The 27,705-nt window shown below is 51.4% G+C and overlaps 1 protein-coding gene across 1 annotated transcript in view; it reads right to left on the reverse strand.

Moving 5' to 3' along the window:
- HTR2C (5-hydroxytryptamine receptor 2C) overlaps nucleotides 1-27,705 on the reverse strand; it is a 370,182-nt gene that overhangs the window by 271,763 nt on the left and 70,714 nt on the right. The gene's annotated exons all lie outside the window — the stretch shown is intronic.

The raw sequence follows: 27,705 nt of genomic DNA on the forward strand, positions 1-27,705 counted from the left end.
CTAGCAGAGAGCCTGAAGCACGGTGCGCTGGTGCTCACGAGCGCAGACACGTCCACATCGGTCTGGAAACTCCTCCGCGATGCCGGGACGTACAGGTTGCACCGCACAACTGCCCCCTTCGAGCACACGCGCTCTGCACCGGGGCCTGCTCCTCGGTCCCCAGAGCTGCTTTTCTACAGGACGGTCTATGTTAGCCGGCACGGAGCAGGAGGATCCGTTTCTTGCTAACATATTGATTTGATGTTTTCCGACCGGTTCAGCTGCGAGGCCAGTAAAAAGGCTCCCCTGCAGTCAGGGATGCTGCCAGCGTGGTCTGGCTCCCAGGGTGTCTGCCACTCCAGAGCTCAGACGCATTTCATTCTCCAGCAGCTCTTGCACATGTGGGTAATGTGCTGTGGTCGTGTCCCACCGGGTCCCAGGACTCACCCCTTCAGAAATTCGGCAGTAAAAGAACTGGTGGAACGAGAGGCCGTCTCTGCGCAGCCTCCCGTCTCAGAGCGCCCCGCAGCCACGAGTCGAACACGCCACGGCCCCGCTCTGCTTCTTGCCAGGCCTTCAGGCCGGGTTTCACTGGCAGGTAATTCTGCAGCCGTCGTGTCCGGGGAGGGCCCACTGTCATTCAGGCCATCAGCCCCGCGCCTGCACACGTTGGCACTATCGCCACGCTGGGATGCAATGGGTGCCTGCCTGCTCCCCAGGGACTGGTGAGAAACACCGACACGGCTAGCGGCCAGTTAAAGCAGAGAGGGCAAGGACCGAGGGGAAGGAACGGGAACATCCTCTCGCACCTCTTCTCACAACCAAACGGGGAAACCTGCCAATGCAAAACCCTGTCTTGTGAACAAATTCATCTGAGCCTAATTTGCACAAAATGAATTATTCCAGGAGATCTTACACCACCTTCCGCTCTCCTGTGAAATATGAATTTTTATTTCCACCTAGGAGAAATTTTACAATCTTTGCATTCTCCTATGTCTGAAGAAGAGCGAGTGTGCTCAAAAGCTTGCAAATAAAGACTTTTTTTGCAAAAATCTAGTTGGTTTAATAAAAGATATCGCCTCTGCCATGTGTTCCGATTCCCTCTGTCTGTAGACCGGTACGGCTCCAACCTGCGCACCGTGTGAACAGAAGCACGGCGGTCTCCAGCGCCGGTGCCTCTTGAACGCTGCGCTAAGGGCCCTTTGGCCAGGTTTTGACCTGCAAGCACCGAGCAGCTTCACCTTCCACACGACTTTCCACCAGAAATTTTCCAGGAGTAAACTGAGCTGAAATTGCTCCTGAACTGGATGACTGTGTGCTGCTAAGGAGAGACACTGAGCACAAACCCATCTGTCCTCAAACATCTGGATTCCTTGTGCCTACGCTGCATCCACCCGTAATCTCAGATGATCCACGGCTCAGATTTTAAAACAGATCACCCTATCCCCTCGCAGTCCAGGCTGTGATATTAGGCTCTTTCTGGATCTCGGTCAGTCGGCCTAAAGGCTTTAATCTGAGAAAGAGCACAACACAAGAGGGCTAGCTGCAAGTTCCAGCCCATTCAATGATTTAATTGTATTGGGTTATTTGACTCATTTGTAGCTACATCAGCTTTAAGTAATTGCAATGATGGGAAAGCACTGCTTACCCTCTTCGCATCGATAGAAGCAGGCGGCGTAAGTGAAAACCCTCCCCGCTGAAGTTGTGTTATTTCTAGTCCCCTCCATTAAACACTGCACGGTGCATGCTTCGTTGGATCATTATACGGTGTTGTCATTCCAACTTGGAGACGGGCTGCTCCCATCGCACCAACCAGCAGGATGAAGGAGCGCTACGGCCTTGCCCACGGAGAAGTCCTGCCCCCGTAAACTCATTGCTGCCCTCGCATGAGCCAGGGCCTCGCCCGCGGGTCTGCTGTACCTCCTTCCTGAATGAACGTCAGAAAGCGTGGCCCTGAGTCTAACAGGCGGGACGAGCTACGATGATGCAGAGAGTTGGATGATGCAATTAATCACGGTCGTTATTTAACCTTAATAGCACTCGGCATGCCTTCACAAGTTAATTTTCAGACATCTGATGTCAGCACATCTGCAGGAAGGAACCACTAGCCTCTAAACAGCTAATCCTCACAACCTCCCCGCATGGCAGGTCAGCATCATCCGCCTTTTCATGGACAGGAAAACTCAGACCGCAAGGTTACATGACCGGCCCAGACCACGGATGGAGTCCATGTCAGAGGTGAGACTAGAACCCAGGACCCCACGATTGAGCTGCCCTGCAACCAGACCAGATCAGTGGCGATGTCCCAGGGCCTCAGAGATTTCAGCCCACCTGAAAACCCCCAGTGGGATCCCGAGAGCTGCAAGCCCAGGGCACAGAGGTCTGTTTCATCAACTCTTTGCTGGCTGGTTTATTAAGAAGCAGCTCTAAATGTTCCTGATGAAAGACTCCTTTGAGATGCTACTGCTTGTTAAGCTACAAGGCTGGTAAAGGGCTCTTCCAGAGCGGCCACGTCCATTGATCACCAAGACAGCTCCATGTTTAGTATTCTCACAAGTATTCAGCTCTTTCTTTACTGTTATTTCTATTTTGAAGATTTAAATGATGATACCTTAAGGTCAGTAGGCATGGTAATCACTCACTAACCAGCACACTTCAGTCTTCTGCTTCTTCCCACTCCTGGTCCAAAGAGACTGGACTGTTTATAGCATTACGTATGATTAAATATATACATAACATTCAAGTTGTGCATGGGGGTCCCTGAGCACAGGGTCATCAGCCGCCAGCTGAGCAGGATTTTGAACGCATCAGAAAGAAGTACGAGCTCTTTCAGCAAATGTCTTCGATGTTTGTGCTCGCGGTCTGCGCAGTGGCTCTCGGCACCCCGAAGAAGCCCAGGCTGTTTTGCACACGAGCAAAGTGGTGCTACCTGCTGGATAGGACCCGGAGGGCCGGTCTGTGGCACGCCAGGGCCAAGGAGGACAGCACTGAGCATGCTCGTGCCCTGCCCACCCGAGCCCGTCACTCCAGACCTGGAAGCTCACAGCAAGGCTCCCCACTCAGGCCTGCGGGAGACCAAAGGCACGCGAGCAGGGGCTGGGGACCAACCTGGAGCGCACCAGTGGGTGAAGGTGAGCTAGCTGAGCTCAGCACCACGATCCCCAGCACCCACCTCTGCCACGGGATGGATACACGCTCCATGTCTGCCACAAATGCCGCTGCCACACAATAATCCGGGGTAAGAAGTGAAGTATAAGCGCACACGTGAAACGGACCCGGGCAGAATACGCCTGCACAGACTGGAGTTTAGCGGGGGCACCTGGGCTAACACCGGGTATCAGCAATGCTCCCACGTGGCGTGGGAGACCTGGGCCTCAGTCCGAGATGTCAGCTGGTGCCTGCACGCCCAAGCAGGACGCTGTGCTGCCAGCTCCCTACCTCGCCCCCCGTCCGAACTGCACCCGCCTCGCTGTGGGCTCTCGCACAAACACGAGCCAGGCAAAAGGACAAGGAAAGCCCAGACTGCAGCCCCACGAGTTACTCGAAACGCTGCCCCCCACGCAGGCCTATGGAGTGGAGGCTCAATCCAAGCCCATTTTTGTGTCAAGTCGGGGCTCTGCCCGAGCTCCCGACTGCCCGGGAATGGTTCGGCGAGGGCAGGGGGTGCCGAAGCCTGGTGCTCCTGCTGCAGACCTGCTCCGCGTGGTGAGTGAGGGGCCCAGAGCTGACCCAGCCCCTTCGCAGGGGCTAGGGATGGAGCGATTTGCAAGCGGCAGCTGCAGCTTGCCCCCCCGCCCACCCCCAAGGGAGATCTGTGCAAGGAAGCAATGCAACCCCCGTTTCTTCCTTACAATAAAACTCCGTTTGAAATCAAGTATCTATACAAAAACCTATGTATTATCCTGCTATGAGTCACCAAGCGCATTAACATGGTTGTGTCAACGTGCATTCAGGAAGTTTGTAATGTGCATCAATTATCCTGATATTGTATTGGGAAAATCTCTTATTGTCATGTTAATAGGGTAGCTATGCGTTCTAAAAATGATATATCTGGAATCATTGTTTCTGCACACTGCTCTATTTTCAATTATAATTCGTTCTCCCATTTCAAAATGTAAAATGCAGGACCAAACCCCTGCAAAAATTAATTTGCAAAAGCTATTTTTGAGTCTATAGCAACAAGCTGTCCCCTTCTTAGCAAACACTGCACTAAGTCAAACAGGTAAAAATTCATTTTCCCCCTCTTTTTGTGCTGAATTCAAGTAAGGAAAATTGGCTTTCAGGCTTGAATTTTGCATGGCAAGCTTCAGCTCCATTTGAATTTTATGGTCAAATAAACAACTCCTGAAAATGAGGACTGAGAATACAAACACCACTTTAATAAAATGGATGGTGCAGTGATAATAATTTTCAAAGAGCCTTGAGGGCATAGTAAATTCAGTCCTATACTTCTTTAAAAAACAACAACGTGCCAAGTGGACACGTACCAAGAGCTCTAATCGTCTATGCGACTGTTTTCACTTCGCTGTCCTATAGATGCTGGGCTCGTGGCTGCTTATCGTTCCAAACCGAGACTTACCACGTCAGTAAAACGTGAGTCAGACCAGCTGGTAATGCCCCAGCATTCACCGGCTGAAAGGCAGCTATCAGCCATTTGCCTCTAATTCTCCACCAGCTCCCCCTCTCCTGGTAAATATTCATGCTGGAAGGGGCTCTTCCTGCCCACAGGGTTTGAAAGCTTTCCTCTGCCCATTCGTTATTGCATTCACGAAACTTTAAAATTAAAGACTTGCATTGTTTGAGATTAGATTAAGATCTGGAGAGTTATTTTCCCATGCACAATGGTACAGCGGCTCGGACCAGCCTCCGGGTCTCCTAGGTAAGCACTGCATGCAGAATAAGGCAGAGGGGTGCTCAGAGGAAAGCCTTCCCCTAGATCAAAACAGCTCTCGACAGAGAGTTGTTTTAGGTCCCTGGTGTTTGCCCTCCAAGAAACTTTCCCTTCTTTTGGGGTCTCCTGCAGACGCACGGACCAACTCCTTCCAACAATGCAGCTGCCATGAAAGCTTTCTAGAGATACTGTAAGCACTGCAGCAATACCTTTACAGATGGTGCAAGAGATGCCTTGTGCAATAAAGTGATTTAACCGATAGCAGAAAAGGGCCAAGTGGCCTTTCATATCACTGGGAGGTACACAGGCTTACCAGGCCGCCAGGAAAGCGAGCCCACACCGATGGATCTGGAGCACTATCTAGTGTGTCGGGAGAGGTGCAGGGGGAGACAGGACTATTTGCTAAAACCCTTTGGTTCAAAACACCCACCCGGATCCGGCGTGAGACAGCAGACCGGAGGAGTCACGTTTTGGCACGTTCCCCTGAGACAGTGCACTTTGCATCTCTTCGCAGTACGGTACCGAGACAGTCGTGCCAGGAGCGCTCGCACTTCCCTGGCTACGCGGATCGAATGAGATATTGTTCTCAGTTCACTTTGTAATGCTGAATAAAACAGCGGGAAGTTCTCTCGAAACACAAATGCTTCTGACCCACGAAATGGTTTTTATTTGATATCTCTATTCTCTTTTGAATGAATAGATTTGATTTTAAAGTTTTGTGCCTCCCAAGGTTTCTCCGCTACCTTTCAGTGCTTTCCTTCACATTGACTTGAGTAAACTCGAAGAGAGACCGCGAGATCTGCCTGGGCTGTGCCAAACAGTTCCCGTTCCCGACAGATCTGAGCTGTGCGCAGAACATGTGATACCGAGACCTCTTTGAAATGCGTTGCTATGATCATTGTTATTCTAACAATGGGTTTTGACAAGACCAGTTATGGGTAAGCACCATTAATTTGTTCTGTTCTCCTAATAGTTTTTATGGGGTGCTGAAATTACATATGTCGCAAAAAAGGCTCATTTCTGAAGTATAATTAAAACTTAATAGAATGGCTGAGGAATTAACTATATTGCACAATGTGCTCATTGTTATGACAAATAGGTAAATTACTAAATTCATAATAGATTCAGCGCGAAAGAAGGGCAATTTGCATCGCATACAAATAAATCTGCTTTCCAACGTGTTACCTTATTGCAGTACTTTCCCTACAATAAAATGAGAGGTTCAGTCAATTAAAAAACTGCATATTTTTGCAGGGTGCAGGAGTTACTGTCAAACTAAAAATGTCTGTAGTGCTTCAGTTTCTCCCCCAAGTGTCTCAAGAACACACAGTTATTGGATTACAGGGTGTCGCTCTGGGGGGCATTTGGCCCATTTTCGCTATGAACCAGCCAGCATTAAAAAAAAAAAAATCTAATTGCTGAAGCAAGCATTAACAACACAGAATGATTTTTCCATGGAAGTGCAATATAATGCATGGTGCAATATATAGCACGGTGTGCTAGAACGTGCGCTTCAGTTTGCACAGATCGCCTGGATATCCAGAACAAACCGGCGAGAGTTTCTCTCACCACAGAAAGCGAAGCAGCTCTGGATTAGCTTCCATTCCCATGTGAACGCTCTCCATGGACCTCTTTTATTTAAGAGACCGAAGAGCACCAGGCGGGCGCATTTCCAGCAGGGATGCCTGTAGTCTAATAAGAATCAGCGCTTAATCACCATCCTAAATGGAGGCCACCCAGGCATCTGCTGGCAACATCTTAAGAGGTGAGCGATCCCGCTCGCACTGTCTGGAGTCCGTGGAGCTCCCTGCCTCGTCCTCCGGACACAACGATCATCGTGAGCTGCTCGGCAGCCTGGGAAGCCCTTCTCCGGCGTGGGCCAGGGGAGCGCACCACGCAGCGTGCACGGTCCATCTGGGCAGCATGGTGTATCCTCAGTGACCCGACAGCGCTCCACAGCAACTAGCGCTGCATAATGCATGGCGTAAAGTCACGGTCGGAGATGGAAAGGAGCTCCCTATGGTTAAAGCATGGGGCCAGGACTCGGGCACTGCCTTTGCAATGCCTACCGCTCTTCCCCACCGGAAAGGAGCTCCTTCACCAGCCGTCTGTGCTGCTAGGCTGAGCCCCACGGCGGGGTGGCAGCAACACAAATCTTGCTCTCAGGAGCGAGCCTCGTCTCTGCAAAGGCAGGCGTGGTGAGGAGAAGGGCAATGAGGCCAAAAACAACCCCTCTGCCACGAGACTCTGCGAGACTTTGAAAGCTGGCTCCGTTTTGATGCTGACAAGAAGTCAAAATCTGAGAAATGTTCACAAACTAAACCCCTTCTTCCTCTCCTCCCCGTTGGGATCGAGTTAATGAAAAGTTTGTTCCCCTCCCCACACTTTAAACACTACGAACCAATGAAATACCAAGCAAGAAGACATCTGACTCTTTCAGAATGGGGCATTTCCAAAATTTCAAAATCTAGTTTTTCCAAACATTTTCTAGGAACAGGAAATTCACCCAAACGGACTGTCGGTCACAGGCTTTAAAAGACCTGCCCTGAGGAAACCCCATAGCCAAACAACATGCCCTGCCTTTACAACCCGAGACCGAAGAGTCTGGAGCAGAGTCCGGATCAGCGAACAACCCTTCCCGGATCCAGGACACCTCCCCGGGCCCTCGGTTGCGCCACGTCCCTGCACAAACGCGTGCCGGCCGCTTCGTTCCCTTAGGGACCTCGGGAGGACTCCCTGCCGGCGCGCGGCCCGTGCTGAAGGCCCTCGTGACTCAATGGAAAGAGTCAAGACAACAACGAGCAGTTTGGAAAACCCCACGTGTGAAGCTCGGACGTGATTGCAGCCCCTAGTTTTCTGCTTAATGAGCTCCCACGATGGAAACAGGGAGCCTGTCTCCTTCCTCCACCTGCAACCACAACCTGAAGACCTTGCAAGGGGTGCAAGGAAATAAAACGCTTCCTCGCCGGGTCCTTGCTCGGCTGGCTTGACGGTTATTTCCCTTCATTAGCAGGGGGAGCTTTGACTGCTGACGTGGGATCTGCTCTCTATTTGGGCGAGTCTGGGGGGCTTGGGGGGCTGCCAGGGCACAGGCTAACGCCTCCTTCCCTGCACACACAGTACGTTGTAAGGAGCTGAGGAACGCCGGCCTGGAAACCAACTGGGGAAGCTTCGGGGGCTATTTACTCTGCCAAGGAAGCTGATCATTAGCATCCCAGCCTCAGCGAAACCACAGGAGAGCTCGCAAGAGCCCAGGTGTCAACACATTCCACCTCCCCCCACATCACCGGAGGCCTGGTACACGGAGATCCTACCTAATGAGCACAACTGAGCCGACTGTCAAACCTGCTGCTACCACCAGACCGAGCCGCTGCAGCCGGTTCAGCTGAAGGTGCATGGGAGAGAAAGGCAGGCTTCAAAACACCTGCAGCAGCCTCGAGACAATTAGCTACCCCCTTGTCTTGCTTCACGTAAGCAAGCCATTAATGGGCGTGTCTAATGCGCATTAGCTTATGTTGATGTGCATTAAAGCACTGCTAAAAAACCCGTGCGCTTTTGCTAATGTGCATTAAAGCAGCACTAACAACCGTGCTCTTTAATGTGCATTAAAACAGGATAATGCGCATTTTCCTAGTACCTCAAAATGGAGGTACCAGATTTAATGCGCATTAACTAAAGTGCATTAATGCACATGTAGACACACCCATTGAGACTATCCAGAGTAACCCGCCTAAATACAGATGGGCACGAGCTCTGAAACAGCCCGACCACCGTGTCCTTTCACCCCTGTAAGATCGGATAGAAAGTGACGGCAGCACGTGCTGCTCCCCGAGGGCAGGAGCACCACAGCTGCCCCTGGAGCAATGAGACGTGGGCGTGGAGGCGCGGAGGCTCTGGAAGGGACCTGGGCAGGCGGCTCCCTTGGCACCAGCAATTAGAGAGTGGGAAGGCAGCCGCTGGAGAAGACCCTGCCGTTGCTGAAGGTCGGCAATATCGTGGCAGGGCAGTAGCGAGGCTCCACTTTCTCCAGCCCCTTTGCCACGTGCTCTCCATCCTGCTCCTCCCATCCCCCTGCTCTTCCCGATGCCCAGCACAACTGGCTCCCATCGCCTCTTTCTCAATTCTGCCTTTCATTCTGCTAATGCCAAGCTACCCCTCCTCGTTCGCATGAGCTTTCACCTCTCTTCCGCCCCATTGCCCGAGTCTCGCTTCTGTCTGTTCACTGGCCCACCCTGCCAGAGACCCCAAGCGAAGGAGCCCTGGGCACTGCCTCAGCCGTCAGCTGTTAGACTTGCCTGGTTAAGGCTCGCAGGCAGGGAGCTTTCAATTAGCATTCCAGATGTGACCACGACTGCAGGTCTTTCAAAGCGAGCTTATGAACATAAAAACCACGTTGTGTCGATGTGCGCGCGCACACAAGCACACACGAGAGAGAACGGCACCGAGTCCCTCCAGACAGAAAATGGACAAAGAGGAACTACGCCAGTTTAAATGGTAGTCATGCACGGTAGCAGGCCTTTTTGCATTTATTTTAAAAAGCAAACATGAATAGAGAAACTGAAATGCCTGTTCTGCACCTCAGCACGGGCGGCAGGAGAAATTCATGGAGACAGGAGAAAGTTTAATTCTAGCTAACTGAAGGCATAGTAATTATTTTAAAAACAAAGGAAGAAATAAAGAAAGAAAATAGATTTGTGTAGTAAACACAGGAAACAACCCCCAAATAAACAGCTTTTAAGGCAGGAGTTGTGCAAAGTGTTCAGGCTGGCTTATAAAATGCACATCCTAGCAGAAAGGGAAAACATAAATATAATAGCATGGCATTTATTTTCATTACCTTAAACTTCTCCCAGCCCTAAAACACCAATCTCCTGCCAATCACATCTCTGCTCCCGTTTCCATCTCCATTTGTTACAGCCGCCCAGAGGACGTGCTGGATCCACCGCTGAGCTCCGGTGGCGAAGCCAAGAGGCGCCGCTTGCGGCAGTCCAGGAAGACAGAGATATAAGCAAGTAAAATTCAATATGTTCCATAAACTCATTAATTTTATTCTCTGGGCTCCTTTTATAAAATATAATCTCTGGGAGCAGTTGGGAGGCTCTGCCTGGTGCATGACAGAAAGCGACGTGCCGCACGAGAAGGCAGCACAGTGCTGAAGAGGCCTGCCGATGCTTCAGACAGACGCGTGGCTTTTTATTCTTGGTTTTTTCCCCAGAGTTAATTCGCAGTTCTGTGACCATGACGTATGCAGGAAAGGGAAGGAGACAGTCACTTATTAGATGCACTCTATTTTTCAACACACAACTTCAGAGGCCAGAAAGGGGCAAAGGGAAGAAAGAAGGGGTAAATGGCAACGCACGCCAGCTGCCCAAAGCTGGCCTGCGACTCCGCAGTGTTTGCTTGGCCGGTCCCATCATGTTAGAAGAGATTTCTGTGGATGTTTGAATGAGAGGAGAAGATTGACTTTGTGTGCCAGTCCACAGACTAAAAGAAAACTGTCATTCCCCAATGCAATAAAGCTTTACTAAATGATGGCAGCATATGCCGGCTCTCGCGCGTCTCCAGAGCCCATGAAACGAGTAGCAGGGTGTTGTTAGGAGGACGCGGCCCCAGACCCCGCACCTGGGCAGGGCGCTGGATAACCTGACTCTCGAAGTCCCTATGGCTCGCTGTTTCTGGGATTCAAAAATGCACCGGGGGGGACTTCCAAGCCAGAGACCGAAGTGCGAGCAGTGCCCCGCGCCAGGCACTGGAAACAGGTGTTTGCTAAAGGGAGGGGATCTATACCAGCGCACTTCAAACACCAGAACGAGACAGGATCAGGGCAGGGCACCACTGAGCCGCTGCCAACGCTTTATCCAGAGTCTGCTATACCTTTGCTTTCATGCTTCAGCCTCAGTCGGCACATGAATTATCAAGTGAAAATGTGAGGAAAACAGCTCTGGGAATAATACGATTCACTGGTAAAGGGCACATCTCGGCTGACAGAGTCAGGCATCCCACCAGCATCTTACTGATGGGCAACAAGGCAACCCATCTGAAGAGAAATGCAGCTTTTGAACAAAAATGAATGAGACCTCTCTCGAAATCTCCCGCTTCTCCGTCTCCGGTGCATCCGCGTGTTCAGCCTGCACAAGCTGGCCACGGGCTGGACCCAGCTGGCAGTCAGGGGTTTGTCCCGTGCGTCGGGGGGACGGCAGCCGAGCCCACCCCTCCACGCGCCTGGGAGAGCACATGGGCGCAGGTCGCGCCTCTCTTCCCCTCTCTCCTTTCGTGTCCCAAGCCCAGGTCATTGCTCATTTTACAGCCTGGGTCTTCTGCAGCCTCACCAGAAGGTGTCTGCTTTTCACACATCTGGCTCCATCCTGGGGGAGGTCACACGGCCCTGACTACTAATCGCTGGGAGCGGGGCCCAAAAGAAGCGATGTTTTCTCCACCTGGCAATGTCCTCGCACCCAGCCCGGAGACCTTCCCAGATGTGCACTACACTAGCCCGACACAAGTGAGTGGGCTCAATACGGGGTTAACGAGGTGAAGTGTGATGGTCAGTGATATCCAGCAGACCGCACAAGATGATATAAGATCTCTTACAGCCGCAAACTGTATAAATGAGTTTTAAAACATGCATTCGTTTGGTCCAGATATTTTTAGGTTGATGGCTAACTATGCTTTAATGAAGCTGCCTAGTGCTTTCTCCGTACATTACTATCAAGTGCACAGTAGTGTTGATGCAGGTTAAAAACTGCTTTGCACAATAAATCAAAAGCAAACAGGAAACTAAGTCTGTGCCAGTTATACTTTGCTTGAAGGCTGACGTCCTCTCCAAATGCAGCACGGCAGTGTTTAACCTCCAACGGAGATGCGAACCGCCCAGCGCAACAGCGTGACAGCATTTATTTAAGGGCTCATTTTGAAAACTTGCATAACTTTACCTTTTCTCCTTTATCTGAAGCAACAGACACAACCGCCGAATTTAAACCTTAAACTCACCGACATAAACCATGTTCTAACCAGGATTTTGCCTGCTCGCGCACATTATCGTACTGCCCTGTAATCTGGCATCGCCTTATAGGGAGATTTGACTTTATGTGTCTCTCTCATAAATGACACCAGCCAAAGAAATGTCTGGTCCCAGACACATGGGCACACATCCTAAATGTCTCAGCAGCAACAAAAAGAGTCGGTGCCAGCCCCCGCACTAGGACTGTATGGGGCTGGTAGTGACTTCTTTTTGAGACACTTGGGATTGTGTGCCCGTGTGCCCGGTGCGTGTATCCATGCAAACACACACATGCACAAGCAGTCTGGGCTGGCATGTACACGTCGGTGGCTGGGCCTGGAACGTGCATGGGCCGCCTCACTTTAAATATGAGTGACAAAAATAGGAAATAGGAATCATTCCCTTCAGTAAATGCTGCTGCATCCTAAATACTAAGATCAGTTAAAGTAGAAAAGCTTAAAGGAAAGGCACGTGCGGGGGGACGGGGTCACAGCACAGGCTCAGCTGCCAACACCTTCCTCTCAAAAGTTTCCATCCACGTAATCAGCCACGCCGGGCGTTCAGCCGTGCCCGTGGCTCTGGGTCTCTCTCTGACCCGCACGGGTCTAGTCGCCATAACAGGCCTTTCAGTTCTCACCCTCGGCATCACCCAAATCACTTGTTTCCGGTGCTTCTCCCTTAGATGCGCTGGTAGTTTTCCAGCAGCTGTAGCAAATGAGCTTTTAAAGGCACAAGTTGCCCACCCCGGGGAGGCTGGTGTGGGGTTGTCTTTGTGCTGTTCCTACCACAGCTCGCAGAACAGGTCCTTCACCCCGTCCGGTCGTCTGGGTGCGACCAGCGTGCAAACAATCAACGAAGCTTCCCCTTCCCCCTTGGTAACCGGTGCATCCCCAGGGCCTCGTCTTGCAGCCGTCGCACCAGGAAAACTCTTGCCCAAGTTGGTAGGAATTGTGCTTCGGAGAGGCCTGAGGATTATAGCATTTACCCGTTTGCAGAAAGCTGTGTTTATGCTCCTATGACCTCTCTCTCAGTATGAAAAAGGCCGTAAGCAGCCCTGGGATTGTTGCTAGAGGCACACGTCTGAATCAGACCCGGTGCTGGGGGAGTCGATGCTCCGTAAAGCCGCAGCCTGGATTTTCTCTCATGAGAGAAATTATCAGCAAGGAGTGGTTAGTGCGCCGAGAGCCGGATTGCACCTTAATCCGCGCGCCAAGATGTCTGTTGTTTTTCTTGGCTATTAACAAGCCCAGGAGCTGCAAGGCTTTTATACAATCTCTCATGCTGAAAAAACCCAGTGAGCTTATCACTACACATGTAAGTACAACAGACTGAGGGACTGATTAGTTTTATACCACCCATATGCCCAGACTTTGCTAAGACGTACTGAAGGATCATCGCAGAAGGACCTGCTCCCGCATCTCATTCCCCCATCTGTGAGCTGGAGAAGGACCCCTGCACCAGCCCTTTCGGGCCCGGTCCCAGGTGCTCGCACCGCGCGTGTTATACGGAGATGCACAAGCGAGGCTGGAGAAAGGGCAGCAATGCTTTCATGAAGCTTTCCAAGCAGTGCTCAAGTGCTATTTTAACAATAATGGCCTAGACTTTCTGCTCCGACACGGCTGTGTTTGGCGGAGGAGGGGAGCCGTGGAGAGAGCTTCCAGCGTAAGCAGGAAGAGTCCGGAGGCTTGTCCCAGGCAGCAGGATCTCTCTCGCACGCCTCTTGTCCCAGTAACTCTCCAGCCAGCCTGCCTCTTGCTGAAGCACCACGAAGACACCAGAGTGGACGGGGACCAAACCCAGCGTCTACAATGAAATTCGAGATGTCAGGATGGAGCTAAAGGGAGCTGCTTTCCTGCACCCGCTATTAAAATGCATCTTGCATATGCATTTCCCTCTGGAAAGCCATGGCAGGACCACATCAGTAGCCTGGGTTGCTATTCACCATCAGATGGCATCCACAAAGTCTGATGCCAAGGTCCGGAGAGAGCCCTGCGGTCCAGCCCATGGCCCGTGACAAGGAATCACAACGGTGTCATGCCCTTGGTGGGCCAACAGCCTTGGCATTGCTGCAAGGGAAACCGGCTGGTTTCAGCGCTCAGGCCCGTGACTAGCATAACACAAACTTTGTTCGAGCTCTTAATGAGGCAACGTGAAACCGGGACAGCTCTCTTTCGCACACCTCCCGAGACCCGCTTCACTTCTCTCTGTGGGCTCGTTCAGCTCGCGCTCCCCCTGGCAGCCACTTCTGCTTCCCGGAGGCATGAACCCGAGGAGCGAAGCCCGGGAGCTGCACAGGTGGGGCAGCACCCAGCGCCTGCGAGAGGCCGCTGCCTGGACACTCGCTTTTGAAGAGAGGCGCCTGAGATGGCAGCTGGGAATAGCAGCCGCGTAGTCTGGGATCAGAGGACAACGGCCTTGCAAGCAGGGGGCCGTTAGCATCCAAGCAGCTTCGGCCCACTGCAGAGACAGTCGCCCAGAGACCGAGCTAAATGCAGACGCAGTCTGAGTCAAAAATAAAGAGCTGCCTGGAGTTTACGGTCTGTCAGGAGTGCAGCCCACAGGTTTCTTTTCCATCTATCGACGCAGTGCTGGACCGTACCCGCAGGAGACTCAGCCGCTCTCAGTCCCTGCCATCCTGCCCGCTTCTCCTCGCCACCCTTGGCCAAGACAAAGGGACCTTTTTGTGGCAGCCCAGGTGACGTTTGTAAGCCCGGGCACGTCCCCTATTAGACAACATCCCCACCACAGGATCACTGCCTTTCTTCTCGCGTGAAATGTGTTGGCTTCACCCTCTTCCTTCTGTCGCAAGGTCCTTTGATGTGGCTGAGGCTCGATTTCTGCAGACTCGAGAGGCCTCCTCGCAGAATAAACAACGCACCTGCTGCGCTGCGTCTCTGGCATCGTGCTATCAACTAGACATCAGCTGGTTTCCTTCCCAAGCACGGGAGCCAAGAAATGAGCAACACACTTCACAAAGCGCAAACCGGGGCTCTGTTTTTGCATTAGCATTTGGCATTTCATTTTAAACGTAACGCCCAGCTCACGCGAGCGGAGGGGAACTGCCACGTTTCTGGAGGGACCAGAGGGAGAACCATTTCCAACAAAATGACAGCACCACTTCATACGCAGTTTCAAAACACCCATGCATGAAATGTCAGGTTTTCAGCGAGGAAAGAGCCACTCTGTCTTCTCGCACCAGAAAGGGAAGGCTACCTGACAGGTCAGGGTTTGACACAACAGCAAACACATTTTATTCAGCTTTTCCCTGGTTTTGCACAGCTCTACAAAGACCCGAAGGCACTCGGACGTTGCCGTCCTTGTTTCGAGCCTATGGGAAGTTGTTGCCGGCCAGGCTGGCGAGAGCGATGTATGAATGGTCTTTTTGCAACGCACGGTCGCACAACTCGGGTAGTTCACCATTTCCTCGGCGAGCAGCCAGCAGGTCGTTTCACCGGCCGGGAGGTGAGGAAGGGGCTGGGTGAGGCACCGCTGCTGAGGGGCAATGGCAGACAGTGGTGGGAGGCAGGTTACACCAGAGACATATGGCTATCGTCCCCGCATCCACGGACATGCTCCACAACCCCAGCTGGCTCTGGAGTCAATGCCGGTCGCTCCGCAGGAAACATTCAACAAAAGACCGACCTGCAGAGCACAAGACAGGGCCGGCACAGCCATGGCACAGCCCGGACAAGCTGTAGCTGCACAGAAACCAGGGCTGTGCCTTGCTCGAGGAACCCCGTCAACTTCTGCTTGAGCGGAGCTGGAAATGGGAGCGGCAAGGGCCTTTCAACAGTGCTATCAAAGACACGCAGCTCACGCAACCAACCGGTCACCTATATTAAGCTCACTTTCTAAAAACACATGCACAGCCTTAAAAAAGTCTCAATAACTTTATACCATTCATGATGAAACGTCCCAGTCCAGCACTTTGCAGCAAATTTGCTCCCTGAAACATAGCCCTATGCTGTGCCGAACTTGCATCATGCCCAAAGCAAAGTTTTCCCGGTACGGTATGAAATTTGGGAGCCGCTGTTCTCGAGGAAAGATCCTTTTGGCAGCAGAGACTGGCAGAACGTCCTTGTCCCTGATAGCGTCGGCGTGCTTCCTGTGGATAGTTCCTTGGACAACAAAGATCCTCCGCGAGTACTTGGGTCTCATCAACCTAATTCAGGTCGATGGGGACAAGCCTAGGAGAGTCAACAAACTTGAGAAGAATAAAAAAAGGAAAATACAATAGAAATGAATTGCAGAAAAGTCCACATTATTTTACTAATTTCTGCAGAAGCTACCGCTAAAGATGGACGTTTTCATTACAAAAATAACATATAAAAACAAGCAAAAGAACACAAATAACTGCTCCAGCGCTAAAAACAGACGTTTGCACGCTGTCCTGGAGGTTCCTAGACTCAGGTCTGCATCCTCCTTAAACTCCACGCAGAATCAAAATCAGGAGGGTCCCGGTTTCAAACTCCAGTCCAAAGGAAGCCAAAATCCCATGGGAACGCCGCATCGTCACTTTGAACCTCCCGACACACGATGTACCCAGGAGGTGCAGGGAGCACACCCAAACTTCAGACCATTTGGGATCTATGGAAAGCCACCTTCCGCCTTTCAATCAATTCACTTGTTAGAAAAATCAGGGCCTACCTGCACTTAGATGAATAACAGCTCTTGGAGAAAGACTTCCTGCCACCTCGGCCATTTCCAAGGGGCCCCGGCCAAGCAGCGTGGCCACGCGGGAGCCCCGCAGCCCGTTTCTGGGTGACCGCAGCATCAACCTTTGCAGATGCGACGCCCGGCGTGGTCGGCAAAGTAAAGGAAACCATCCAACACAATTAAGCATAGCACAAGGCCAGAAAGGAAACATTATAAGGGAAGACTGTACATTAAATCAACCAAATACACTAAATCATAGCTTTATCTTAAGTAGTAGTGATTGATGTAACCAAAGGCACTAATGTTATTTTGCTATAATAGATATATTTTGGTTAAGACGCTTAGATAATTTGTAAGAACAAAAACCAGCCCGTCAGAGACGACCGTAAGCTCAGGTGAAGCAGCAACAGGCCGGCGCTGGGCAGGGAGGAAGGGAGATAAGAAACCTTGGGTCTTCCCTTCCCAAGGACACAAATCCCAACTCATGCACTCCTCCCAAGGCCACGCGAGACCTGGTCCTGTCCAGGTCCGAAAGTTTCAGAAACAGAGACATTTCAATACAACCACTCCGAGGTCATTTGTTGGACTATTAGATCCATCCCGCTGTCTATCAACGCGGGGCACGGGCTGGAGGGAAATTTGGAGAATTCCCTTGGCAAATACAAGTAGACCTCCTGCCACGCGGCGCGCGCCCTCCTCCCGCCTCGGGACAGGGGACAGGACAGCCCCGCTGTGCGGTTGCGGGAGCCACGTATGCTCTGGGATCAACGCTTGTTTTTATGGTTTAAAATGCGAGCAAAGAAAAGGTCGGCTCACCTGTTTCTGCCTCTTTTCTCAGTGCTAACCCGCAAGGTTGCCGGTAATGCAAGGAACAGACTCCATCCCATGCTGAAAAGCCGCCCTCGGGCTGTGCCACAGCCCTGTGCAGACACGACTAGAGCCTCAGCCCCTCTTCGGTCTCACAGCAGTCTGTCTCCAAGTGCCAACATGCCTGCAATCGCCGCTGGCTGCAGAGCCCCGCTGCAGTCACTCCTTTAGCGAACGCGGCCACCGGAGAGGTAGCGCCTATCAAGGGACGAGGGAAGGACGGGCGAAGGCAGGGTTTGCTCAGACAGACTGAGAGGTGTCTGTATTAAGATGGAAACGGGGGGTGGGGGAACCGATTCAAGAAAGCCCCGTTCAGGCACAGCACCACGTTCTTCTGCTGGCTGCCGACGCGTTTCCGATTACCCGATCGTTATTTTTCAGCTACACATTGCACTGAATCCTAACTTTAAATTAACTTTCTGTTGAGACTCCATGCTGCTTTTGATTTGTTTTTAATGAAATACCTTCCTCGGTTTCCTCTTATTCTTTTGAGTTACGCACGTCTCATTCCCTGGCAGCCTCTTCTGGCCAGTTCATCTGGAAACAACGGTGCAGTTGATTGCATGCCGTATTTTTTAATCCAATGAGCTCCCAGCTTCTGTACTCTGCCTCATGCTCTGCTTATTCTTCTGTGCCACAATATAATTGAAAAACAATGCGATGTCCACGCTCTGAACCTGGAATTTGAGCTATATAGGGCTTGTGTTTAAATGTACATGGGTTAAAGTGCTCGCAGCACCAGCCATATCAGAGCACTGCACTGCTTCATTAATGCTGGAGAAGAGCTCTGAAGCTGCTGGATCAAGGTTAAGATAAAACCCCTGTCATTATTATTTTCCAAAGGCACGATTTGGTTTGCCTTGCCGGTGTCATTTATTTTGATTTTGTAATATTACAGCAGTGACCCATGAAGTCCTCTTCTTCAGTGAGACTTATCTACTTATTGCGAATTAGAAAATCTCATCGGAGGAGGCCAGGACACAACATCTCTCTGCCCGTGATAAATATGCTTGGGGAATTTTGCTTTACGTTACGTTTATTTGTTTTAATCAGGCTCAGTCGGCTCCTCCGAAGCCTGGCGCCTCGAGACAGAGCCGAGCGAAGGCCTTGACTCTGCGACCGACTCCACAGGCGGTCAGCTCTACGCGCAGCACCACTGACAACTGGGCAGGTCGCTGGACCCACTGGGAAGTGAAGCTGTGCTGTGGGAGGAAAACGAGTCTAACACTGATAATCTTTGAGATGCCTTAATAGCCTTTTGCCCCAGTCTTTTACTCCTTTGGGATAAAAGGTAAAATGATTGGGTTTTGTAACCTCAAAACTGCACTTTTACTATACATTTCTACTTGCAAAATCCTCCTTGATTCTGATTACGACACAAAGAGAAATCTTAAGTCAACTTAAAACACGTTGCATTTATGTCTGTTCATTTTGTACCTAGCGCAACTACCCGTAACATTCATGACCACCGTAGCTTGGAGTTAAGCAGAAAAAATTCTTTCTCCCTAATCAAAAACAGTTTTCCCCATTTTTTAAATAAATTCTTGAAAACACTGACTGCTCCATCAGAAGCGGGACCTTTAAAAATACCAATCAGTTTAACTTACTGGGGAGTCTTTTAGAGAGACATGAGCCCCCAGAAGTCCAGCCCGAGCCCACCACTTCCCTAAGGTCCGGCAACCGGAGGACTACGGACCTTGTCACTAGCCCAGGTCGACGGGGCAGCTGCTGTCGTTGCCGTTCTGCCTCTGCAGAGCGCCGGAGCTCCCCGAGGCTCAGCGATCTTCCTCCCACGTTGGTGCTTGCAGCCTGGGAGCCAGACTCCTCTTCGCCTCCTCTCTGACCTGCAAACTATGCTGCTTCCTGGTGTCTCGCTGCAAGGCAGTGGGGGCTGCCCTTTTTGGCAGGTGTACTAAAGCCCCACACCTTCTCCGAGAGCCGCTCCAAACCCCTTCTCCTGCCCAATCTGCTGCTCTGCTTTCTGCTCCCTTCCTCCCCCATCTGCTGTGTGCCACATGCCATACAAGGACCACCCCTGCTCCAATGCAGGTGTGTCTGGCAGAAACCCCCTTCCTAATCCTCCTCGTCATCCATGTGCTGCTGGAAGCTGAGGTTTGCATGGACTCCACCAAGGTCCTCGAGTCCTTTTCAGAGTCATTGCATTGTAGGACCATCTCCCAGCTGGCAGATGTGCCTTACATGCTTTGTTCCTTGATGCAGAACTTGGATTTAGCTAGATTAAAATGCATGGGAGTATGGGAGTCTGCACTGATTTCAATGGACTTTGGATCAGATGAAGGAAGGAAGGAAGAGAGGAAGAAGGGAAAGAGAGATAGAGAGAAAGACAGAGAGAGAGAGAAGGAAGGAAGGAGAGAGACAGAGGAAATGGTCTGTCTCTTCAGAGTCGGGAAGGCGGCACACCACCCCATGCCTGCATCAGGCGTCTAACACCGAGGCCAAATCCTGGCCCTGCGGCCTCTGACCACGAGTTGGCCAGACCTCCTGCGAGAGAAGCAGGACCTCTCTGGAAGGGAGCTGGCACCTTCTCGGTGATATGCTGCGTATGGGGCTGTACGTGCATCTAGAAGGGAGGTTGGTGCTTGGTAGCACTAATGCAGAACCGGCACCAAATCCCATTTATTTTAATTGCATGCAACAAATTTAAATAAATAACTGAACCTGACAGGCGCTATGGAGAGGGCACGAGGCCAGTGCAGACCCACACGTATGTGCTGGAAGAGAAGCGAACGATGCCACACTGCAACAGAGGATGGCAATAAATAGCTCCATTTTTACAGGAAATCAATGGAAAATAGCTTTGCTTTGTTGGCAAGCCATTACGTCGGACTTAATGTAAAAGCCACTCCAGCTGTCAGATGCAGATGAGTTGTGCGCAGCCAGGGGCGCTCTGCAACGGTTTTGCAGAACTGCTACCGGCGACGGGGTCGCGCCCAGGGACGACGGGTGCGCCCTCCCGTGCTGTAAGTGCTCCCGCCGCCTTCCCTTGCTTCCAGGCACAGACGTCCTGTGTGGGCCCCGTCCTAGCACGACAGCCTGGACACACTGACAGTCACCACTCCCCCAAAGCAGTGATATCGTATGTTAATACTGGGGCCACACTTCAGCCTGAACTTCTCCTTTAAGCTTTTACCAATGCATAGAGCCAAAACAATAAAAAAACCCATAAGGACAAATAATGCAAAAGCCCCGTGCTGCCTCCCCCGCATCTGCGCTCTCCTTCCCCACGGCAGGCTCCACATCAAAAACCTCCTCTCCCCGGTAGCTCCAGCCAGGCCCCAGGACAAGGCAGCTCCCCACATACTTGCAAGGCGCCAGGCCCGTCTCACCATTACAAATCCAGGTGAGACTGGTGGGAGATCATCTCACGTTGCGGGGGTCTTGCACCTTCTTCTGAGACAGCTGGTCCTGCCACTGTCAGCGGCAGACACCGAGCAAGAAGGACCTCAGGTCTGAGCCCGGCTGGAGACGCCCAAGCCCCTACATCATCTGCCAGAGGTAGCATATAAGCTCCGGGAGCTTTTTATACTCTTTGTCGTACTCTCTGAGGCACCGCTGACATTCACGGCTCTCCCAAAGCAGCAATACCATATGCTAATGCAAGGCAACATCATTCATAATAAACACAGCCTAAGCGTGCCTGACTAAGAAATTAAAATGCCTGTTCCGAGGCAAGTATCTTACTTCTGGAGACTCAAAGCCACATCATGTCTCGCAGCCCAAGGACTGCTACAAAAGGCGGCCGGTTCTGCCCACGTGATCCGCAGTCATCTCATTTTCCATCACTCTGCGTGCAGAGCTCTTGCCCTACTGGTAGGGCATGTACCAAAAATGGTTATTAATACAGTAGTTAATATCCAAAAGGCTTAAAGAGATTAGGAAGGGAAAAGCTTTTATTTTAAGAATTAATATTTCTGCCTCCGCATCATTAACGTAGGCTTTCATCTGCCAGCAACACTCTCTTTGATTACAGCAGCCGCCGCCTCAATGAGGGGAGAAGAGTTGCTGGGAGCAGTTTACACCATGAGGATGCGAGCAGGATGGGACGTGGATGCTAATGTTGATCAACACGCCCTTGATCATCGTGCTATTGCAAACAGAGAAACTCGCCCGACTCATCAGTGTTGTGCATGCGCCCTTTCATGCTCAATTAGCTGAATGCATGCAGAAATCCCTCGTTCCAAAATGCACACGGGACGGGCAAGTGGCTGCTGAGAGAAAAATGTTTGGACTTTATTCTGCCCCTGCTCTTACTGTGCACAGGGGAGGGTTCACCTCCACGCATGCACCGTTTTTTTAAGGTAGCCCCAACACTCACATTTTTGTTATGTGGGCAAAGAATCCTCCTTCGTATTCATTAATGAGATGAATCAGAAAAACATGGACAAGGCAAAGCATTATGAATCAGAACGATCTGTCATACATCACAGATTGTTCCACAGCTGGTAAGTCGTCAAGCGGGGGGCATCATCCTAGCTACACAATGTTTCCTGTTGCACAAGTGAGGACTTTAAGATTTGAACCCCCTCTATACACAATGCAAACGAGTGTCCCTCGAGAGCCTGAGCAGGTTCAACAGACATTGCAGGCCCTTTTCTGTAGAGCTCTGACGCTGCCGAATGGGAGCAGGAAAGGAACATCTAAGTCCAAAGCAAGGATTTCTGACTTGTTCCCAGGTGCAGGCTGCAGCCCAGGACACACAGTAAGTACCCCACTCAAATGCACATCTAGAAAGAAAGCAGGGTTTGCTCAGCCTGTTGAGCTGGGACACGTGTGCACTACAATTCTCAGTGATACAATCACAGAAAATTTGGGTGTGAAGGGAGCTCAGGAGGTCACATCTAGTCCATTCCCCTGCTCAAAGCAGGACCAACCCCAACTGCATCATCCCAGCCAAGGCTCTGTCTACCTGGGTCTTCAAAACTCCCCAAGGATGGAGACTGCACCACCTCTCTGGGTAACTTGCTCCAGTGCTTCCCCACCCTCCTAGTGAGAGTTTTTCCTATTATCCAACCTCAACTTCCCTTGCTGCAGCCTGAGCCCATTGCTCCTTGTCCTGTCATCTGCCCCCACTGAGACCAGCCCAGCTCCATCCTCTTCGCAGCCCCCCTGATGGGAGGTGAAGCTGCTATTCAATCCCCCTCCGTCTTCTCTCCTCCAGACTAAATCAGCCCAGTCCCCTCAGCCTCTCCTCACCAGTCCTGTCCCCCAGACCCCAAACCATCTTTGTTGTCCTCCGCTGGACTCTCTCCAACTTGTCCACATCCCTTCTGTAGTGGGGCCCACAGCTGGACACAGGACTCCAGATGTGGTCTCCCCAGTGCTGAATAGAGGGGAAGAATCAGGTCCCTCCATCTGCTGGCAGCGCTCCTCCCAATGCAGCCCAGGATGCCGGTAGCCTTCGTGGCACAAGGGCACACTGCTGGCCCCTGTTCAGCTTCTTGTCCCCTGTCCCCCCAGGGCCTTGCCTGCAGAGCTGCTGCCCAGCCCATCACCCCCCACCTGCACCGGTGCAGGGGATTGCTCCCTCTGAAGTGCAGGGCTTTCCACTTGTCCTTGTTGATGGACATCTGGCCTTCCCTTGCCCAGGAATCCTGATCCTTGGCCCCACTGTGACAACCAGGCATTTGCCTGCGGGGGAAAGCATTGTTTGGAAAGGATGTAATGCTTTTTCAGCTGCTTTTAGTGCAAAGATAGAGCGTTAACGCTTCTGATACTCCCAGACAGCCCTCGCAGAGTGTGTTAATGCCCTTCTCTCTCTTCTGCTGTCTCAAGCTGCTCTGCTGGCAGTAATCATGCACCAAACGTCTTTGATTCGGACCAGAAGTTCTCCACCTGTGGGCCATGCAGAGCTGGGCTGTCAGGTCTTAGTGCTGCGGCTCTATCTTTGCACTAAAAGCAGCTGAAAAAGCATTACATCCTTTCCAAACAATGCTTTCCCCCGCAGGCAAATGCCTGGTTGTCACAGACACCTTGTGCATTTGCAAATGGCAGGAAGGTGCCCTCCAAGACCAGGTGGCCCCAAGCGATGTCTAACCAGTGTGGTCCAGACCAGGGAAAAGCTTGCAGAAGCTATGATGATGCTGTAATGTGGCGTAGTGTGGACCGGCTGCAGTGCAGACAACCAGGAGCGTCCTTCGGTGGGTCTCCGTGTCACGGGGTGAGATTAAAGGAGAACAACAGACAGCTCGTTGCTTGTTTAAGAGACGAACGAGCTATTTATAGAGTTCGGGAGTCCTATTAAACTGTCTAGCGGGCCAGCAAGATCATTCAGCGGCTCAGACCGCGCAGAAAAGCATTTCTATTTTGAAGTCTGGCCGTTGGAGAAAAGAACCCTGACAAATATATAATTTTGTGCAATTTCACTTGGATGCTCGGTGTAATAGCAGTAGTATTTATGACACCATGAGTCATAGCCACACGCTCCTTGGATAGCAAAGACATTATTACCCAAACTCTATTTAAAATCTGCGTCCCTATTCAGGAAAATCTCCCACTGAAGTCAAAGCCTCCTCATTTCAGCACACTTAAGTGAAACTTAGGATGAGCAGGACTGCAGCATCGGTCCATGAGTATGTTCAGCACCTCTATCTGCAACTGTGTTGCAGACTTAAAAGACCTATAAATTGGGATCGTAAAAGAGGGATTTTAGATGTCTGTGAGAAGCTCCCTCTAGTAATTCTTGTTCCGTGCCTGCCCACAAAATTGAGATCTTAATTGAATTCCCTCTTGTTATATAAGCACTAACAAAACACCATCGTGGAAAAACTAAATCAGAAAATAAAGCAGTTCTGAAAGAGGCAGGTGATGCCCAAACGTGGCGTCCAGGGCAAGCCGGGTGGAGCGGCTTAGTGGAGAGTCTTCACCCGGTGTGATGGAGGAAGGCCTGTCTTCTCCTCTGGTATGGCAGCTCAGAAAAGCTTAGGTGCCAACAAGAAACACGGCAGTGACAGCCTGTTCCCTCCACCACCTCTCTGGCAGCACATCTGGAGCACATCTGGCTGCACAAGGGCTCCATCTGCCACACGCTGCTGTACGGGGGACAGCCCCTCCACACTCCTGATGAGGACCTCGGGACACCCCAAGACGACACTTTCTCTAGTGCATCCTTTTCAGGCTGCACGTTGAGTCCCAGGAGTGCTTCGGCTTTCAGAGCCGATCCAGAGCTGTGTGAATACACATCCAGTGCAGGTATGATGAACATGCCTCATTCTTATACCCTCTCTGTAGAGCCACTGTCCTGAATTAAGGTGCTTCCCAGAGGCCTATGCAGATCCCCCTTCTCACTCATACATCCTTACAGACCAGGAACAGCAGACTCTTTAAGGACGGCTATCCATTTGCTATTCAAAGGCATTGAACAAAAACAGTTGTTCAGCAGCACCTAAGAATAAAATGGCTTTTATTTGCTAAACTCACTTACAAAGTCCTTTTCTGCTACATCCTTCATCCCATGTGCACAACAATCTACAAGTCTCCAAACAGCATATTTTTGGTTTTTTACTCTGAAGATACCAGATCCTGCAGAGGCAGCAGGGAAATGAAGACTGCTGCTGTTCCCAAACCCCAGCCTACTGCAGAGCACTGCAGCAACAGTGGGTTGCACCTGGGCTCCAGGACTCACAACACAGATAGCCGCCCCTTTGGAGAGCCAGGGAACCGTTAAGAAATCATTATGTTGCCCCCCGCATCCTTTTCAAACCTAAAACATTGCCTGATTTACATCTACCCTTGACTGCCACTGTAGGTGCTCGGTATATTGTACCAGCTCTTACAAAAGATGGGAACAACAGAATCATAATTCTCTCAGAATCACTGGTAATGATTTGTTGGGATGTTTTCCCAGCTCTTTAGGAGATAGCATCTACATCTCTCAAAAATAAAGAGTGAAAGAATGGCCCCTTGTCCAGGACATGGTCGCGCTGCAAGATATTGAAAAATGTGGGAGGCAAAAATGTTTTTCTTACTGTATTTCATTTGCAATTCAAAAATAAATGTGTGTGACTCGATTCCTTCATCCTGGAAAGAAACATAAAAAATGTAAGCCCTGTGCTGCACGCCACACGTCTCCAATGGGATCTGCTGCTATCGCATGTGAACACCCTTGCAGTCCCTCCAGACACGCGCTTTCAAACCACTTGGAATTTCACCGTCTGATTTACATTTTCTCTTCCTCCCTCATTCAGCTGGCAGTAAAAAGGAAAGGCCTGTGAGTCATGTTCAGCAGCGGAGATTTCTACCCAATGCAACGTGTAAGACCTCTGTCCAGACGACTCAAAACAAACGCACAAAATCCCCAACCATAAAGCCCATGGTTTCATGCAGGAGGACTGCGACCCTCTGGCTCTCCTCCCCCAGCTCGTGTCTCCTGCAAGACCAGATGCGAACCCTGTCAATCCTGTCTCCAGCTGCACCAAGTGCTCGTCTAGCAGCAACGATGCAGGGGACAGGTCAGGCCTTGGCTCAAATCGAGAGGTGACTGTGCCTGAGCGTGCCAAGGCCTCTGCAGAGAAACGTTTTGTAGACGGTAAGGAAGGGCTCAGTCTGTCTGCAATAAAAAGCCTTGCGCTCTGGCACTGGATTCTGTTTTCCATTCAGTCACAGCTAGTAATTGGATGACCTGCGGATCATTAGAACTGCATGATTAGCTAAGCTTGTTAAGCCCAAATATGACACTGGTTGGATAGCAATCTAGCATTGTGTTAGGCACCCCACACACAAACGAGAAGCATTTGTTTTCCCCAAAGGCTCTTTCTGTGGAGTTAGCCTCCTTGCTTTTCACAGCTTGGTTCCTGGAGCCAACGCTGATTTGGGCCGGTGCCAATTGCTCATCAACCCTGCGTAACCAGAACCCACGTACATTCAACATCTCGCCAGGTGATGGGCACATATGTCAGCCCATCTCTCACCCTGCTGCTTCGCGTCTGTTCTGGATGCAGTCGAGAGTCCTCTGCAAGAGTGATTTGTAATCAAGCTTCGTGGCGACTCGCAGCGGCAGGGCTCCTGCGCTCGGGCACGCTGCTGAACTTGTGCGCGCTCGTGCTGCTCCTGCACGACGAACGGGCCGGCAGGCAGGTTTAAAGGACGCATGCCATGTGCCAGACAGCTGTTTCAGCACAAGGACCTCAGCTGCGCAGCGTCTGTCTGAGTGCCAGGGCTCAGGACCCTGGACAGCACTGAGCACCCTGCGCGGTGACAGCTCCACTAGGATGGACACGGTGACATCTCACAGCCGCCGCACACCCGCAGACGGGCCTCTGCTTCCATTAGTGCAATTAAAAGCTTCCCAATGCAATGTTGAAACAGCGGTGCCAAAACCCATGAAAGCCCCTGCAAGGTCTGAGGATGTCATTTCAGCATTAAAGCATGCACTCACTTCAAGCCGTCCCACTCCGCAACGTGCCAAGTACTCTCAGCTCCCTCAGATGCCCGCAGGCAGAGTCGAGATGCGTAGCGTGCGTCAGGAGGAGCTGCAGCCTGGAAGGTCTCCGATCCATTTTGGGGGGGAAAGGAGCCAAGACGTTGGGTTTCAATCCAAAGTGTTCAAGTGTTGCAGCACGGGCCGGATTTGTTGTGCGAATCCCCAACAGCCTCCCAGGTGGAGAGACTTGTGCCCTTGCCTGTTAACAGTTGCTCTGCATATCACAGATCCATTCGTACAGGGCTGGGTGAGAGAGACTGAGGTGTCCAGCCTGTCACCCCAGAGAAACCTGCCCCCCTGGCAGCAGCTTGGGGCATGATGCAGGTGCAGTGCCGACCCTGCCAGCTGCAAGGGAGGTGGCATGGAGGAAAGGAATCACCCCTGATGCAAGCAACGCTTTGAAAATGTGCCAGCCACCCGGGGAGAGGCCACGTCCCCTGGCAGGCCCAGAGCAGCACAACAGACTGAAGACACAAGCAGTGAGAACTAGTGTAGAAACCCAGCCAGCAGCAGGAGGGACACAGCTTCACCCTCCAGGTCACAGTGATGATTGTTTCCAGGGTTCACCACAAACCACAGCATTTGGGCTTGCCTTGGGAAACCGTACTGCGCCTTGGGCTGAGAGAGGGACAGCATCCCACATCCCCACTGCCAGGTGTCCAATACGTGGAGCAATAGCAGTTCATTGCAATCCTATGCCCTAACCCACACAACCGTAGTTAGCCTATTGAAAAAGACACACACACCCCTGTTCTCCTGGGGAATACGACGGGGCTTCTTAGCTCAGCATTTCCTGGGGCTCCTCGCCTGGGAGCGCTCTGCACAAGGGTGCAGGGAGCAGAGGAGGCGGCAGCACCACGCAGACCTTAGCTC

Source organism: Alligator mississippiensis, chromosome 8 (genome assembly GCF_030867095.1).
Source record: "Alligator mississippiensis isolate rAllMis1 chromosome 8, rAllMis1, whole genome shotgun sequence".
NCBI lineage: Eukaryota > Metazoa > Chordata > Crocodylia > Alligatoridae > Alligator > Alligator mississippiensis.